A 13,537-nucleotide genomic window follows, 5' to 3' on the forward strand; every position below is an offset into this window, starting at 1 on the left:
TCAGAAATAGTTTTGGACTTGCACCCACCCTGAGTCTTGAAGAGGGATTTCACTCGGGGTATCGACTTCTCCCACCTCCTGAGGCTGCCTGGCTTGCTCTGTTCTTCCAGCCTCCTGCTTGTCTACATATGATATTAGTGCAGATAATCAAATGCTTGGATGGAGACTGTGGTTCTAAGGATTGACTTGAAGGGTGAGAGAGGCAAAATAAAATTTAGAAGGAGAATTTCATATCTTGCAGCAGCGTTGGAGGACCATATCTAGCTATGGAATTTGAATGAGGTTATGAATGTTGAAAAACCAAATAATTATGTAATAATAAATTTTATTACTTTTACTATTATGATAACTATATCATCATAATGGGCGGCACGGTGGCACAGTGGTTAGCACTGCTACCTCACAGCGCCAGAGACCCGGGTTCAATTCCTGCCTCAGACAACTGACTGTGTGGAGTTTGCGTGGGTTTCCTCCGAGTGCTCCGGTTTCCTCCCACTGTCCAAAATGTGCAGGCCAGGTGAATTGGCCATGCTAAATTGCCCGTAGTGTTAGGTGAAGGGGTAAATGTAGGGATACGGGTGGGTTGTGCTTCGGCAGGTCGGTGTGGACTTTGCACATTCTCCCCATGTCTGCGTGGGTTTCCTCCCACAGTCCAAAAATGTGCAGGTCAGGTGAATCGGCCATGTTAAATTGCCCGTAGTGTTAGGTGAAGGGGTAAATGTAGGGATACGGGTGGGTTGTGCTTCGGCAGGTCGGTGTGGACTTGTTGGACCGAAGGGCCTGTTTTCACACTGTAAGTAATCTAATCTCATCATAATGGGAAGACAAATGAAACATTGCCCTTTATTTCAAACAGAATGGCATGTAAAAGTAAGAAGGTTTTGCGGAAACTATAATAGGCACAAGTCCGACTACAGCTAGAATGCAGTGAACACTTTTGGGCCCCTTATCTCAGAGAAAAGATACTAGTATTAAAGTCGAGAAAGTTCATATGGCTGATCCTGAGTATGGAGGGACTCTGTTATATAAGGAGAAGTTGAGTAAACTGGACCTGTATTCCTTGGAGGTTAGAAGAATGACCAAATTGAAACACACAAGATTCTTGGGGACTTGACAGGGTTGATACAGAACGATCGTTTACACTTATGGTAAGGTCTAGGAATGATGAGCATAATGAAAGGGATTGCCTATTTAAGACAGATAGGGGTTGAATTTCTTCTGTCAGAGTAGTGAATCTGTGGATGTCTACTGCAGAAAGCTGTCGAAGTTGAACAATTGGGTATATTCAAGACTGAGAGAGATTTTTAATAAAGGAATCGAGTTATGGGGAAAAGGCAGGAAAGTGGAGTTGAGGATTATCAGAAGATTATCTCATTGAATGGTAGAGCAAACTCAGTGGGCTAATTGGCCATCTCTGCTCCTGTGTCTTCTGATCACAATCAAAAATTCAGAAAAATAAAAGATGTGGTCTTTACCCAAGGCACATTGGTTCCTCTGCTCTGTCATATTTAGTGTCTTGTGCTGATGGTAGAGAACGATTGAGTGCATGAGCAAGATTTACTCTTCTGTAACTAGTCCATGCACACTTGAAATGTGAATGTCTTCTCTTCACACTGGTTACCTGAAATGAAACAGGTTCATTTTCTAACAGTAAGATGTTCAACTTGAGTATTCAACAGTTTGATTTATTTCTAACAGGAACATTGTTACCTTTGGTCAACAACCTGATGTGATTAACTCCAAACTTTTTTCAGTTGAGTGATGTTGCTGAGTTTGTTGCTTCCACAATGATTGTTTTGCTGGATGTACTTTAAGCAATTTTCCATCTCTGTCTGATCTATGCTGCAGCACAGTCTGCTTGTCCTTATGCTCTCAGCCAATGTTAATAATTCAAGTGAAAATATCAGATAGGGTCTGAAAGCTGCAGCTGACTAATGATCTCCCAATATCTATATGCTCTCACCCTCAAAGACTTATATTTTGTCTCTAATTCTACTTCCAAATCTCTCTCATTCTGGAGTCTAATGGTGAAAGCATCAGTTGGCTTCCCAATGCAATAGAATTGTCCATTGTGAGCCTATACACTGAACGTTGACAGGTTATTCAATTGTGGCAACCATTTCCAATAGTGATCCAGAACAGAAGAAGCAACCAAGATTAATCAGGACAGTGGCTATGAACTGCTGGCTTAAGCCAGGTTGATTTAGCTGCACCATACTGTAGCTGCCTTCATCCTCTTGGCCATTTTTTGAGACTACCCAACAGACTTCAGTTTTTTTTAAATTCACTGTCCTTTACATACCAGGTGAATGGCTGCACATGGTTCAAGAAGGCAGATCACTGTTACCTTGTCAATGGCAATTAAGATGGACAATAATTGTTGGCTTTGCCAGTGAAGTCTGCATTGTATATCAATGAATAAGCAAATAAAAAGAAGAACGCAAACCTTTCATGGTGCACAAACAATTCAACATACCCAAGTTGTATGTCTGCCACATTGTTAATTTTCTTGTCGGGAAAACATACAGTATTGCATAAGGCAGTTAGGACCTGAAAGTGTTAACTAACACTCCACCTATTGGAATATAAATGACTATTCCTGGAAACAGCTAACCACAGAGTTCTACACTTATCATCAATGCTGTAAGAGAATGTTTTAACAACTGTAATGTGAGCCTAGGCTTAAATTGAGCCTGATGTCTCAGAAGAGACAGTCATATATCTTAGATGTAATGTAAGTAGCTATTAAAATCTTGTAATGAACGTATTCATTTCATGTCAAGACCGAACCTAATTCTGCTGAAAACCTTGAGTGGGCATCCTTTGTTGTTTCATAAAAGTAATCTCGACTAATGCCAGGAAGAAGGATTGGTAGCAGTGAATCTACTCAAGACATCTCAGCTGGTTCTGGCAGATGATGGTGCCAGTGGCAGATATCTGATTACTTTGTTTAAGACTTAGTTTTGCATAAGACTTAGTTCTGCTTGACGCTTGTAATCTTTTGAGTTTTTCATCCCTGATGGCATTCTCTGAGCCCCTTTCTTCATGGCTTTTAAAAAGCCTACCTTCCTGACCAAACTGTGTTTTTATATATGGCTCAATGTCAAATTTTATCTTGTAACACACCTTAGAACATTGTACTATATTACAGATATTAGATAAATACAGGTTAGAATCATAAAAACATATGGCAAGAGGAAGATCATTGCATCCATGCGGATAACTTGAAAGAGCTATCTGATAGTCCCTCAATCCTAAAATAGAATGAACAGTCCTTATTGTGAATGTTATGCAGTTCTGTTGCTAACACTATGCTGTTCATGTATTGGCAATTTTTGGGTGTCTGTTTCCCATCCCTTCTGCAACCTGGAAAGTCATGAATCTTGGCTAGAACTTTTTACTGATAATTCCTGATAGTTGGTTATTTTCTGTGCTTCTCCCTCCTGAACATATGAACTGATGATATCTTCCCCATTCCCATTCATCATGAAAGCCTGAAAAGGGAGGTAATCTGCTATCGTTGACTGCCAACTTTGTTATCGACCTTCGACTCTGATCTCTTCGCGCGCCTCCCCATTCCTCCCCCCACCCCCAACCCAATCCCTCCCTCCTTCTGTCTGTCCCTCCCGGTTGGAGTGCTAGCCTTCAATTACCTTGGTCCCAAGTGCTGAGATTCCTTCCAAACCTCTCTACCACTCTGTCTATCTCTCTCCTCCTTTACACATGACTCCTTCAAACCTACCATGCTTTCTGCCGCCTTTCCCAATGTTGTTTTATGTGGCTAGGTGGCAATCTTTGTTTTCATAGCATCTTTGGGATGTTTTGCTATGGCACAGCTGTCATTTAGCTGTTGGTATGATGCCGGTTGAGTTGCTGCAGTCCGCTTTCAGTATTACGATTTGTAATGTAATTCCACACTGCCGTCTTTGGTTTCTTGATGTTAAGAGAGAACCCCATTCATATCTCTGAGTGCTGTTTGAAGTTGATCTCAAAAGGTTTCAGCCACCAAGCTGTGTGGGCCTAATTATATGAACAAACTACTCTGCAGGGATGGGTGTGTAATGTGCAAGTGTCATCACATTCCCCTGAGCCATGAAAGCGCCTATTGATTTGAAACCTGTTTACACGGAGCTAATTGTTGAGACACCAAGTGAGATAAGTGTACTATTAATAACTATTTATCATAGGCAGGTACCATTGTGTTGTCTACAACAGAAACAGAAATTGCTAGAGAAACTCTGAACCATTGTACTTTCTGATTGTTGATAGACAAGAGCTCAGAAACCTCTTGAGCAACCGGTTTCTTGCTGCAGGACATTCTTTTGATCACCATCCAACATAAGCTTAAACGTATCCAAAGCTACAACTGATCTGCATCAATTTCTACTTCCTGAATGCCTCTCTTTAAGATTTCATCCTTTTGTTTAAACCCCCTTTAGGTCCTCCTCTATCTCTAAACCTCCAAGTTTTGCTCCCTCTGAAATACTTGAATTCTTCCAGCTGGCCTCTTGACTTTTCCTAACCCATGGCCCTATTATTGTGATCTAGGCCTTCAGATACCTAGCTCCAAGTGCTGAAATTCCTTCATCAAACCTATCTACCTTTTGCATCCCTTGCTTGTCTGTTAAAACTCTCCTTAAAACCTAACTCTTTGACCAAATATTTGGTTACCTGTGCTCGGGTAACTATTTAGTTGTCACTGTTTTTTTTGTTGATTCACACGGTTGCATAACACCTTGTGACGAGTGAAGTATCATTCATGGCTCAGTTGATAGTGCTCGTGCCTCTGAGTCAGAAGGTTTTGGTTTTTGAGTCCCATTCCAAAGACTTGAGCTCATAATCCAGGCTGATACTCCCAATGCACTGAGGGAGTGGTGCACCGAAGTGGAACAATTTGCAAGGTTATGGATCTTCAACCGGTATCATTATGAATCAGATGATCTTGTCATACTTGTGGAGATTTAGTTTGTGTATGTTTCCTGTGTCACAAGAGAATGTACTTCAAGAAAGAAAATTAATTAAATGTAAATATTTTGGATCCTTCTGTAGGTGTGAGATTTGTGATACAAGTTGATCTGGAATCCTCACAATGTATGACTAGGCTGATTGAGAGTTTCATACCCAGGACAAAAAATATATTGTGTAGCTTTTGGCTAACCCATCAAGTTCCTTGTTCCATCAGACAAATGAAGGCCTCATAAGAGGAACCAATCTCATCAAATTATGAACACTAGTCCCAGTTCTGTGTTATTAGGTAGTTAGTGAAGTATTGCATATTTTGTTGTTCTTCCACTGGTAATTCTAAGTCTCATGTTGTAAATTAATGAGAACTGCCATTCAGGTTTTTCCTGTTAATTGCTTCAGATTTTTTTTAGCTATGGGTCTGGGTGGGTTGTTTGTCGGAGGGTCGGTGTGGACTTGTTGGGCCGGAAGGCCTATTTCCAAACTGTAGGGAATCTAATCTATTTCAATAAAACAATTCATTAAAGTTAGCGTAATAAAATATAAGATTGTTTCTGTTACATATTTCGAGAGATGCGATCTTTTAGGTGACAACAAGGCCCTGTCTACCCTCAGGTAAACTTGAGATCCCATGTCACTATTTTGCAGAAGCCCTAACCAAATTTATCATTTAACCATCATCTCAAAAAAAGGATCATTTCTTCAGATCAAATGGGCCAGTGGCCTGAAAAATGGCGGAGAGAGTTCAATTTGGATAAATACAAGGTACAACAAACAAGGATATGGTTTACATAATTAATGGTTAGGGTCTTGAGAGCAGTGTCGTGGAGCAGAGGGACCTAGGTGTTCAGATACACAATCCTTTGAAGTTTGCATCACATATAGACAAGGAGAAAGTGAGGACTGCAAATACTGGAGAATCAGAGTTGAAAAGTGTGGCACTGGACAAGCACAGTAGGCCAGGCAGCATCCGAGAAGCAGGAGAGTCAACATGTTGGGCATAAGCCCTTCATCAGGAAAGACCGAAACATTGACTCTCCTGCTCCTCGGATGCTGCCTGACCTGCTGTGCTCTTCCAGCGCCATACTTTTCGTCACATATAGACAGGGTGGTTAAAAAGGTGTTTAGCACATTTACCTTCATTGCTCAGGCTTTTGAGTATAGGAGTTTGGAAGTCATGTTGAGGTTGTGTAGAACATTGGGGAGGCCTCTTCTGGAGTACTGTGTCCAGTTGTGGTCACCCAGTTGTAGGAAGAATATTATCATGCTGGTGAGGGTTCAGAAGAGATTTACCAGGATGTTGCTGGGTATAGAAGGTTTGAGTTATAAACAAAGGCTGGATAGGCTGGGACATTTTTTTCACTGGATCACAGGAGGTTGAGAGGTGACCTTACACAGGATTATAAAATCATGAGGGGCACGGATAGGGTTAACGATGTGTCTTTTCAAGAATGGGGGGGGGGAGGGCATATTTTTAAAGTGATAGGAGAGAAGTTTAAAAAAGACAAGTGGGGCAACGTTTTTTACACAAAGGGTGGTTTGTGTGTGAAATGAACTTCCTGAGGAAGTGATGGATTTGGGCACAATCACAAAATTTAAAAGTCATTTAGACAAGTGTATGAATGTGAAGTGTGGAGGGATTTGGGCCAGGAGCAGGCTGTGGGGACTAGTTTAGTTTGGGATTATATTGGACTGAAGGGCCTATTACTGTGCTGTATGATTCTACAGTCATTTTTCTGTTTGTGTGATCTTGTGTGTAGATTAGTTGCTGTATTTCCTATTGGATGCACTTTGGAATTACTTTATGAGCTGCTAATTCTGAAGTTGCTAACACCTTCATCAACGTTCAATTTGACTATTCCAATACACTCCTGGCTGGTCTCCCGTATTTCACTTTGCATAAATTTGATGTAATCCAAAACTTCACTGCTGTGTCCTTTGTCCCATCAAGTCCCATTTTTCCATCACTCATTAACCCTAAACTGAGCTCCAGGTCACGTAATGTGCTCATTTAAAAAATTCTTATCTTTCTTTCAAATTCTTCCATGGCTTTAATCCCTTCATATCACCGTAATCTCTGAGGAAGAGTCACCAGACCCGAAATGCTAACTCTGCTTTCTCTTCACAGATGCTGCCAGATCTGCTGAGCTTTTCCAGCAATTTGTTTTTGTTTCAGCAACAGTTGAGCTGAGACAAGGAGCACTATGAGGCAACGTTGCTGGGATGGTAGTAGATGGCCTCAGTGGTAGTTCAGAGATATCTTGGCAGCTCACCTAATTTTCCAAGATATAACCAAGTGATTATGATTTAGTCATGTTAGCATGAAGAAAGTTAAGGTTTCTATTGTGGCGAACAACCTAGGTTAAAGGATAGTAACATTCCAGAAGCAGCAATAACTCAGAAAATGGAAGGGATGGAGAAACTCAGGAAAATAGCAATCACCAGAGAAGTGGTATTGAGTGAATTGTTAGAGGTCAGGCTGATAAGAGTCTGGGTCCTGATGGATTTCACTCTAAAGTCTTAAAAGAGCTAGTAAGCAAGATAGATGATGCATTGGTTTTAATTTGCCAGAATTCCCTAGAGTCAGAGAAAGTCCCTTCAGATTGGAAGATAGCAAATATAACTCCTTTATTCATGTAAGTAATCTATTAGAGTTCTTTGAGGAAATAATATACTTTGGATAAAGGGCTACAGGTGGATATACTGTATTTAGATTTCTAGAATGCACTTGATAAAATGCCACATCAAAGGTTGTTTCAGAAAGTAAAAGCTCATCGTGTAGGGACTACCATATTGGCATGGATAGAAGATTGGCTGGCTGACAGGAAACAGAGAGTAGGCTTAAATGTGTCCTTTTTAGGTTGGCAAGTTGTGGTGTGCCAAAGGGATTGTTGATGGGATCTCAACTGTTTACAATTTGCATAAATAATTTGGATAAAGATCCTAAAGGTATTTTTGCTAACTTTGCTGATGATACAAAAGTAGGCAGAAAAGTAAGCTGGGAAGATGATGGAAAAAGGTTATGAAAAGGCATACAGTAAATAGGTTAAATGAGTGGGCAAAAATGTGGAAAATGGAATGGAAAATGTGAAATTGTTCAATTTGGCAGGAAGAAATCTGCTATCTAAATGATGAAAAATTGCAGAATTGGAGGCACAGGCATTTGGTGTCCTGGTGCATTGCAAAAGTAATCAGGAATAACAAATAATTATGAAAGTTAATAGAATGTAATCAGTTATTTTCAGTGGAGTTAAATGCAAAAGTAGGGAGATTATATTTCAGTTGCGTAGGACACAGGTGAAACCACATCTGGAGTACTGTGCACAATATGGGTCTCCTTATTGAGGATGGGTGTAACTGTGTTGGAAGCTGTTCAGAGAAGGTTTACAATTAATTTCTGGAATGGGTGGGTTGTCTTTTTTAGGGAACCTTGCTTAGACTAGGCTTGTGTCTGCAGTTCAGGAGATTAAGAGGTGACTTGATTGAAGCATGCAAGATCCTGAGGGCTCTTGACAGAGTAGAGGAGGAGAGAATGTTTCCAATTATGTGAGAAGATGGAAGCAGGGTTTGCTGTTTAAAAAACAGGTGTCAGCCATTTAGAACGGATGAGGTTAAATGTTTACTTTATGGTCATGAGTCTTTCGAATGCTCTTCCTGAAAAGGTAGTTGTAACAGCAGAATGTTTGAATAGATTTATTCTCTTGAAATAGAAGTAAATATGATGTGAGAAAAATGTTTTCAAGTTTAGAGTGTTTCAGGTCTGGTATGTACTATCTAGAAGTGTGGTTAAGGCCAGTTAAATTGAAGCATTTGAGGGTATTGGATTGTTATTTAAGTAGAAATAAGGTGCAGGATTATGGGGAAAGATGGGGGTCAGAGTGACTTTGTGGTTATAGTCTGAACAGGTACGATCTTATTAAATGCTTGACTGATTTTCTTTGACCTGGGCAGGTGGTTATAATACCTAGTAGAGTCATACTTCCCAAAGGGATTTAGAGTAATCTTGCAATACTAAGCACTTTCCACAACTTACTAAAGTGCTTTGGAAAAATAGACATTGTTGTAACATCCGAATTGCAGTCATAATTTTGCACATAACTAACTATAATTTCAAAAGTAAAATGCAGCTCATCTTGAAACTCTGTGGAATGTTCAGCAGGTCAGGCAGCATCTGTGATGAAAGGAAGCAGTTAATCTTGTAGGTCTTTAACTTACTTTAATAATACTTCACTTGGCAATAATTTTTAAGTTTGCATTTTTCATTTAAAAAAATCAACAGTTAAATGCAGTATACGGACAGCTGCAACCTTTACATTTTTTTAATGCTTGCTAGAAAACTTCAAGCACATATATGCCCTAATCATTTGCCAGAGTTGTAGAATTTAAATGCTATACCACAAACAGGTCTCTCGATGCTAGTGGATTCTCAATAAATGATAGCATAGTGTGTAAAAGTACTGTCTGTAAGAGCAACATCATGATCCTGGAAGAGAAGATGTAACAGGATGATGGTAAGGATGAGAGAGTTCAGTTATTTGAAGATGGTATGGAAGGTTAAAATTATGAAGAAAGTCTGGATAGGGTGGGATTTTCCTTACTAGAGCTTAGGAGGTTGAGAGGTGACCTTATAGAGGTTTAACAAATCACAAGGGGTAAAATTAGCATTAATGGTAGCTGTATTTTTTCTTGGGAGAATTTAACGCCTGGGGGCATATTTTTAAGGTGAGAGGAGAGAGATTTTTAAAAAAGATATCGGTGAGGAGCGAGTTTTTACACGGTGGGGGTGGGGGGGGGGGGTTCGCGTGTGAAATTATCTTCCTGAGGAAGTGAGGGATGTGGGCACTGTTACAAGATTTAAAAGACACTTAAATAAATAAATTCATGGGCAAGGTTTGGAGGGATGTGGGCCAGGAGCAGATCATGGGGACTAATTTAGTTTGGAATTATATTCAGCGTGATTGATTGGACTGAAGGGTCTATTTCCGTGCTATATGACTCGATGACTATGACTCTATTGCATTTTTCTGCTTGGAAAAGTTAAGGGGAGACTGAATAGTGTTGCAAATAATAAGGGGGTTTTCATGGAAGGAATAGGGAGGAGCTGTTTCTTCTGGCAAATGCACTGCAGTCATAGCCTTAAGATAATTGGCAAAAGAACTGTAACGCTAGTGTAAAGAGATCCACTTTGGATTTGAGAGAAAGTACCATGCATCAATTTTTAATAGTGTACAATAAAAAAAGACTCAACTGGACCATACGGCTAGGTGCACTGTGTGGTACCGGGCAAGTTATCCTCTTTGCTGTTTGTGCGTCAGTCCTTTCCTATGCTCTTACGACCTTTCACGTCAGCTTGACCAGAACACCCAACTCCGAATCCACAAAGATCAAAATCTGGCACAGCCTCAATCTCGAGTTTGTCGATTTTTGAGACGCTATACCTGTGGAAAGTGAATGAGAAATTTCTTCACACGTCTGGTTTTTAAGATCTGGAACACATTGCCAGAAAAAATGTAGTTAAAGAAAAATGTTGCCGATGCTGGAAATGCAAAACAAACGTAAAGTGCTGGAGAAACTCGATAGGTCCTGCAGCATTTGTGGAAAGGGAAAGAGTTAAAGTTTCAAGTCCCATTATAATGCTCCTTCAATCCAGCTGTGATGCTCCAGCACTTGATTTGTTTATATTAGCGTCAGAAAGGGTGGTGGCTTTGTAATAACTTGCAAAAGGCTGTTGGAGATATACTTGAAGAATTTGCAGTGCTCTTTTGGGAAAAGCTGGTCAGTGAGACTAGACTAGATGGCTGATGTAGAGTGGTGTACAGGGATGATTTCTGAGTGATCTCCTTCTGAAGACATCATAAACATTATGATTGGCAGTGCTTGTGCAGTGTGAGTTTGTTGGAAATGCAGCAATTTTTGCAAGGTAGACTTCCCACAAACTGCACAACTTCTACTGATGTCAGTTAAAGGATAAAATGAAGATGGAAAGGGAGAAAATTACAAGAGGAGTGTGGTGTTGAGAATATACCGCTTGTGGATAAGTTACAAACATATGAAATTGGTGGGTAGGGAAAAAAAAACTGGCAATCAAATATGGCCCTCCACAGAATATGGCTACAGCACCCTGCCCCCAGCTGTGTAACCTTGGAAGAGGCATTAAAAAAAAGTGAAAAAAGCCTTAGGTCAATAACTAGAGAAGAAATTATTCTGGAAAATTCCTCTTTGTTCCCTCAGGAGATCACAAGGGCCAAGTTAAGCGTTATCTAAATCTCCAACCACAAGACTCGGCACTGTTGTTTAGATTTGGCGTAACTACTAAATTCAATGTCTTTCTGCAGTTCAGGTAGTGTGTCACTGAGCAGAGGTGGGGAGAGGCTTGGTGGGTCAGGGCAAGCACGTTTTTTTTGCTTGTTCCAGGCAGTGAAGATTATAGAACTAACTTGGCAAACAACTGAAATGTTGCTTATTTATCTTTTTTTTAACCCCCTTCGGGGTAGAATTTGAGAGAAATACCAGCTGCTTTCTGGAAGTTTAAGTAGGTTTCCTTATGTTTGACTTGAGGGCGTTCCAGCTTTCAGAGAGCCAGGAGAACCAGTTCAGAAACAATGCAAGGTTGGGAGGAATATAAATATAACACAGAGATCTGTAAAGATAAGCTGAGAAAATGTTTGCTTGCCCTGTGTGCTGCAGCATTTCAGACATTGGCTTCAACATATTGTAAGCCGTGGTGAACCTATTTAATTCTCTTGGCCCAGGACCATTGTAAAACAAACATTCAGCTTTTCTGACCTTTTCAAGGTCCCTTTGTATTCTGATGGTGCAGTTTCTGGATTCTGCCACTTCGGGTCCTCAGTGAGGTATAGGAAGTGTTCAACTGCAAACACTACTGAATATTTTTGGGTTTTTGTTTAACCACCAAGTCCTACTGCTTTGCTCTGCTGTTTTACAGGCTAGTCCCCCCTTCCTACCCCTTTTACTTTTCCTATCTTAACTTTGCCTCACCCTGACCATGGCTAACACAAGTTATGTTGTGGAGTTGTTTACTGGGTTTTGTACATCCTTGACTTTCACTGCTCTGTCATTGGTGGCCATGCCTTTAGCTGCCTTGGTCGTAACCCCCTCTTGTCTTGCTGTTCCTTCTAAGTTGTTCCCTAAAATTTACCTTTGCCACTTGTCACTTCTCCTGCCTCCTTAAATTCTGTTTGGTAACTTTGTTCCTTGCCTTTTACGTAGTTAACCATGTTAAAGATCCTATTGAAATGGAATTAAATCTCAATTTCAGTGCTGGAGGAGAATTCAGCAAAGGATCATAGCTCCTGAAAATGCGCTTGTGATTGCACTACTTATTTGCAAATGTGCTTCCTTTTCCCAGGTCTCCATCTGGGAATGCTAGTCTCTGGGAGGACTATCTGAGAAGCCCAGGGGAGAATCTTTCCATACTTGATAATTTTGGCTTGTTGCAAAGAGTTCAATGATCACTTGGGCAAGATGTAAACTCTCCTTGGGCTACGTATTGAGACTGGATTCTGCTGCTGCATGATGCCAAGTTACCAATGGGTGACCCAGTTGCCAATACCTTTGGGATATATGTAGCTCGCTACCTTTCTCTTCAGACCTTCATGGCTCAACTTTGTGATTTGATAGTCATTCAGGAGCACAATCACTGCATACAGATTCAAGTTCCAAAATAAGGAGACAGTGAGGTCTGCAGATGCTGGAGATCAGAGTTGAGAGTGTGTTGCTGGAAAAACACAGCAGGTCAGGCAGTATCCTCCTGCTCCTTGGGTGCTGCCTGACTTGCTATGCTTTTTCAGCAACACACTCTCAACTAGTTCCAAAATAAGCCTGGCCATTATATCATGGAGAGTATCACAGCTAGGGTGATCTATCTTTGTTGTGTGTTCTTCAGCATAAGCTATGTATGGGGTGAGAATGCTGGAGTGTGTTGAGATATTGTGAATGGCTTGGACAAACTGTTTCAGAGCTGCTGATCTTTACTGGCTGCAGTCCAGCCATCATGTTACAAATATATGCTGGTCTATATTATATGTTGGTCTATATGTTACAACTATATATGTTGGTCTCCTGCACTGAAGGATCCATTATACCCAAGGTTAGTGGGTTTAAAGTTCTGATTGCATCTCTGAATTTTGTTTTGCTTTAAAAGTACTGCATATTTTCATAAGGTAAATAAGAAAAAAACTTTCCATTTTGTATCATGGTCAACAACCAGGGAATACAGATTTAAGATAATTGAAGGAAGAACTGGGTAAGGGAGATTCTTTTTAATACAGCCTGTTGTCATGCACTGCCAAAGGGGAAATAGACTTGGGAAAGCAAAGCTTTGTGCAGTATTTGGAAAAGAGCATGTGAGTGAGACCAATCTGCACAATGTTTTCAAAGATCTAACCCAGGCCTGATGGACCAAAGTGCATCCTTTCATACTATGCAATCGTATGTAAATATGTTGTTGTTGAGAAATCTTTTGCAAAGTCTGATTTTAAAATAAATACTTAGGTACACTTTTCTCACTACAATCTTCTCATTCTGAAACCAAGCTGCACTTATTCAACACCTT

General features: G+C 40.4%; 1 protein-coding gene and 1 long non-coding RNA gene across 10 annotated transcripts in view; one reads left to right on the forward strand and one right to left on the reverse strand.

Moving 5' to 3' along the window:
* The window catches only part of rad51b (RAD51 paralog B), a 582,669-nt gene that overhangs the window by 99,096 nt on the left and 470,036 nt on the right, over positions 1-13,537 (forward strand). The gene's annotated exons all lie outside the window — the stretch shown is intronic.
* Positions 10,199-13,537, reverse strand: part of LOC132818100 (uncharacterized) — an 85,013-nt gene continuing 81,674 nt past the window's right edge. The window contains exon 3 of the long non-coding RNA XR_009644959.1: positions 10,199-10,400. This is a non-coding gene — a long non-coding RNA (uncharacterized LOC132818100). The remainder of the gene's footprint in view (positions 10,401-13,537) is intronic.

This window comes from Hemiscyllium ocellatum, chromosome 8 (genome assembly GCF_020745735.1).
Source record: "Hemiscyllium ocellatum isolate sHemOce1 chromosome 8, sHemOce1.pat.X.cur, whole genome shotgun sequence".
Classification (NCBI taxonomy): Eukaryota; Metazoa; Chordata; class Chondrichthyes; order Orectolobiformes; family Hemiscylliidae; genus Hemiscyllium; species Hemiscyllium ocellatum.